Source organism: Oncorhynchus gorbuscha, unplaced genomic scaffold, assembly GCF_021184085.1.
Source record: "Oncorhynchus gorbuscha isolate QuinsamMale2020 ecotype Even-year unplaced genomic scaffold, OgorEven_v1.0 Un_scaffold_1754, whole genome shotgun sequence".
NCBI lineage: Eukaryota > Metazoa > Chordata > Actinopteri > Salmoniformes > Salmonidae > Oncorhynchus > Oncorhynchus gorbuscha.
In genome coordinates this window covers 2391-7500 of record NW_025746442.1, presented here as the reverse complement: position 1 = coordinate 7500, position 5110 = coordinate 2391, and the positions used below count along the sequence as shown (strand labels likewise).

The window sequence follows — 5110 nt, the reverse complement described above, 5'->3', positions numbered from 1 at the left end:
TATAATCATCAACATTACTATGTACTGTAAATTACATTATTTTAATAATTTACTTGATAATTCTTCAGCATATAATGGTGCCTCTATATTCTTTCTTTTTTTAATTCACAGAAACTGGTCCAGCTCATCTGAGGATAGTTCTGGTGGGGAAGACTGGAGCAGGGAAGAGCGCAACAGGAAACACCATCCTGGGTGGGGAGGGGTTTAAAGAAGACTCCTCCCCTGAGTCTGTGACTGCTCAGTGTGAGAAACAGAGTGGAGAGGTGGATGGGAGGAAGATTGATGTGATTGACACGCCGGGACACTTTGACACGTCAGTGACTATAGAGAAAATGAAAGGTGAACTAGAACGGTGCTTCTACATGTCCGTCCCAGGACCCCATGTGTTCCTGCTGGTGATCAGACTGGGGAGGTTCACAGAGGAGGAGAGGAACACTGTGAAGTGGATCCAGGAGAACTTTGGAGAAGAAGCCTCAAAGTACACCATGGTGCTGTTCACTGGAGGAGACCAGCTGAGAAAAAAATCTGTTGAGCAGTTTGTAGGAGAAAGTGTTCACCTCCAGGATCTCATCAGTAAATGTGGAGGTGGACATCACTCTGTCATCAATGACAGTGACAGTAGTGCCAACCTTGACCAGGTCCCAGAGCTGCTGAAGAAGATAGAGGAGATGGTGAAGAGGAACGGAGGACAACACTACACCAACGAGGTGTACCAGGAGGTCCAGAGGAAGATCGAAGAGGAGGAGAGGAAGAGAGAGGAGGAGAGGAAGAAAAAAGAGGAAGAAATGAAGAAACAAGAGGAGGCGATCAGGAAGCGGGAAGAGGAGGTGAGGAGAGAGGAGGAAATAAAGAGAGAGGAGGAGTTGAGGAAGATAGAAGAGGAGAGACAGGAGGAGAGGAGGAAGGCGGAAGAGGAGACGAGGAAGATGGAAGAGGAGAGAAAGGAGGAGAGGAGGAAGATGGAAGAGGAGAGGAGGAAGATTGAAGAGGAGAGGGGGAAGATGGAAAATGAGAGGGGGAAGATGGAAAAGAAGAGGAGGAAGAGGAGCAGGAGAAATTGGTTCGAACGGCTTTTTAACCTTTAACCTTGTTGTGGCCAGCACCATGTCCTAACCCACTGAATGGAACTGTGTGTACTTTCATCTTTATACAAACATTAACCAGACTTTTACTGTCATAACATGGCATAATCATACCAATCCTAATCTTTCCTTTCACATTCAATCCCTGTTCTTCAATAAATACAAAAACATGCTGATTATTACCTAACTGGGTCTTTGATTGTAGACTTTACTATCTGTAGGAAGGTAATTCACTCTGGATTTAAAAAAATATGCTGTGTGTTTCTATGACTGTATATGGCTCAGATAATGATAAACGTACCCTAACCCTCCTTTGAGCTTCAGTCACCAGCACCATCTCCCACCTAAATTCAGGTTTTCTTCTGGTCATTAGTGTCCACTGTCCACCAATGTTATTTAAGCAATAACACACAAGGGGGTGTGGTAGCCTAGTGGTTAGAGCGTTGGGCCATTAACCGGAAGGTTGCTAGATTGAATCCCCGAGCTGACAAGGTAAAAATCTGTTGTTCTGCCCCTAAACAAGGCAGTTAACCCACTGTTCCTAGGCCGTCATTGAAAATAAGAATTTGTTCTTAACTGACTTCCCAGGTAAGGAAATAAATAATATATATATACATACTACTGTCTGCTATACCATGGCTCTCAGCCAATCAGTATTCACGACTCCAACCACCCAGTTTATAATAAAGAAGGATTCTGGAAAATATGCTGTCTGTTTCTATGACGATCTGAAGGATCAGGTTAGAGTGGGTCTGCTCTACAGCCTGCTCTCTCTCGTATAGGGAGGGGATGTCATGACTCTCCTGTGACGATGTGAAGGATCAGGTTAGAGTGGGTCTGCTCTACAGCCTGCTCTCTCTCGTGTAGGGGGAATGTCATGACTCTCCTGTGACGATGTGAAGGATCATGTTAGAGTGGGTCTGCTCTACAGCCTGTTCTCTCTCGTAGAGGGGAATGTCATGACTCTCCTGTGACGATGTGAAGGATCAGGTTAGAGTGGGTCTGCTCTACAGCCTGTTCTCTCTCGTAGAGGGGAATGTCATGACTCTCCTGTGACGATGTGAAGGATCAGGTTAGAGTGGGTCTGCTCTACAGCCTGTTCTCTCTCGTAGAGGGGAATGTCATGACTCTCCTGTGACGATGTGAAGGATCAGGTTAGAGTGGGTCTGCTCTACAGCCTGTTCTCTCTCGTAGAGGGGAATGTCATGACTCTCCTGTGACGATGTGAAGGATCAGGTTAGAGTGGGTCTGCTCTACAGCCTGCTCTCGTAGAGGGGAATGTCATGACTCTCCTGTGACGATGTGAAGGATCAGGTTAGAGTGGGTCTGCTCTACAGCCTGTTCTCTCTCGTAGAGGGGGAATGTCATGACTCTCCTGTGACGATGTGAAGGATCAGGTTAGAGTGGGTCTGCTCTACAGCCTGTTCTCTCTCGTAGAGGGGGAATGTCATGACTCTCCTGTGACGATGTGAAGGATCAGGTTAGAGTGGGTCTGCTCTACAGCCTGCTCTCTCTTGTAGAGGGGAATGTCATGACTCTCCTGTGACGATGTGAAGGATCTGGTTAGAGTGGGTCTGCTCTACAGCCTGTTCTCTCTCGTAGAGGGAATGTCATGACTCTCCTGTGACGATGTGAAGGATCAGGTTAGAGTGGGTCTGCTCTACAGCCTGCTCTCTCTCGTAGAGGGGAATGTCATGACTCTCCTGTGACGATGTGAAGGATCAGGTTAGAGTGGGTCTGCTCTACAGCCTGCTCTCTCTCGTAGAGGGGAATGTCATGACTCTCCTGTGACGATGTGAAGGATCAGGTTAGAGTGGGTCTGCTCTACAGCCTGCTCTCTCTCGTAGAGGGGAATGTCATGACTCTCCTGTGACGATGTGAAGGATCAGGTTAGAGTGGGTCTGCTCTACAGCCTGTTTGTCATGTTTGTCATTTATTATCTTGTCTTGTCCCTGTGCTTCCCATTCTATTCGTTTCCCTCTGCTGGTCTTATTTGGTTCTTTCCCCCCTTCTAGCCCTCTCTCTCCCCCTCCCTCTCTCACTCTCTCGCTCTCTCTTCTCTCTGTCGTTCCGTTCCTGCTCCCAGCTGTTCCTATTCCCCTAATCATCATTTAGTCTTTCCACACCTGTTCCCGATCCTTTCCCCTGATTAGACTCCCTATTTATTCCTTTGTGTTCCGTTCCTGTGCCGTCGGTTCCTTGTTTTGTATTCACCATGCTGTGATTGCGTTTCGCCCTGTCCTGTCGTGTTTTTTGCCGTGATTGTGTATCACCCTGTCCTGTCGTGTTTTGTGCCTTCATCAGACGCTGCGTGTGAGCAGGTGTCTCAGTCGACTACGGCCTGCGCCTACCCGGCGACCTGCAGTCTGTGGCCGCTTCTCCAGTTGTTTTCCCCTCTACAAATCTAGAGGATTTCAGTTATTCCGTTTTGAACATTAATAAACTCTGTTTCTGTTAAGTCGCGTTTGGGTCCTCTTTCACCTGCATGACAGAAGGAACCGACTAAGGAATGGACCCAGCGACTTCAGACGCTGTTTACACTGCCGTCAAGATCCAAGGAGCCATGCTCGGCAGACACGAGCAGGAATTGTCTGCTGCTCGCCATGCCGTGGAGAACCTGGCCGCTCAGGTTTCCGACCTCTCTGGACAGTTCCAGAGTCTACGTCTCGTGCCACCTGTTACTTCCTGGCCTGCCGAGCCTCCAGAACCTAGGGTTAATAACCCACCTTGCTACTCCGGGCAGCCCACTGAGTGCCGCTCCTTTCTCACGCAGTGTGAGATTGTGTTCTCTCTCCAACCCAACACATACTCTAGAGAGAGAGCTCGAGTTGCTTACGTCATTTCACTCCTTACTGGCCGGGCTCGAGAATGGGGCACAGCTATCTGGGAGGCAAGGGCTGATTGCTCTAACAAATTCCAGAACTTTAAAGAGGAGATGATTCGGGTTTTGACCGTTCAGTTTTTGGTGGGGAGGCTTCTAGGGCCCTGGCTTCCTTATGCCAAGGTGAACGGTCCATAACGGATTATTCCATTGAGTTTCGCACTCTTGCTGCTTCTAGTGAGTGGAACGAGCCGGCGCTGCTCGCTCGTTTTCTGGAGGGACTCCACGCTGTGGTTAAGGATGAGATTCTCTCCCGGGAGGTTCCTTCAGATGTGGACTCTTTGATTGCTCTCGCCATCCGCATAGAACGACGGGTAGATCTTCGTCACCGGGCTCGTGGAAGAGAGCTCGCATCAACGGTGTTTCCCTGCTCCGCATCGCAACCATCTCCCTCCTCTGGCTTTGAGACTGAGCCCATGCAGCTGGGAGGGATTCGCATCTCGACTAAGGAGAGGGAACGGAGGATCACCAACCGCCTGTGCCTCTATTGCGGAGTTGCTGGACATTTTGTTAATTCATGTCCAGTAAGAGGCCAGAGCCCATCAGTAAGCGGAGGGCTACTGGTGAGCGCTACTACTCAGGTCCCTTCATCTAGATCTTGTACTACTATGTCGGTCCATCTACGCTGGACCGGTTCGGGTGCTACATGCAGTGCCTTGATTGACTCTGGGGCTGAGGGTTGTTTCATGGACGAAGCATGGGTTCGGAAACATAACATTCCTTTCAGACCGTTAGACAAGCCTACGCCCATGTTTGCCTTAGATGGTAGTCATCTTCCCAGTATCAAATTTGAGACACTACCTTTAACTCTCACAGTATCTGGTAACCACAGTGAGACTATTTCTTTTTTGATTTTCCGTTCACCGTTTACACCTGTTGTTTTGGGTCATCCCTGGCTAGTATGTCATAATCCTTCTATTAATTGGTCTAGTAATTCTATCCTATCCTGGAACGTTTCTTGTCATGTGAAGTGTTTAATGTCTGCCATCCCTCCCGTTTCTTCTCTCCCTACTTCTCAGGAGGAACCTGGCGATTTGACAGGAGTGCCGGAGGAATATCATGATCTGCGCACGGTCTTCAGTCGGTCCCGAGCCAACTCCCTTCCTCCTCACCGGTCGTATGATTGTAGTATTGATCTCCTTCCAGG

At 48.7% G+C, this 5110-nt stretch overlaps 1 pseudogene; it reads left to right on the top strand.

The window, feature by feature from the left end:
- Nucleotides 1-1261, top strand: part of LOC124024165 — a 15175-nt pseudogene extending 13914 nt beyond the window's left edge.
- The last annotated feature ends 3849 nt before the right edge of the window (nt 1262-5110 follow it).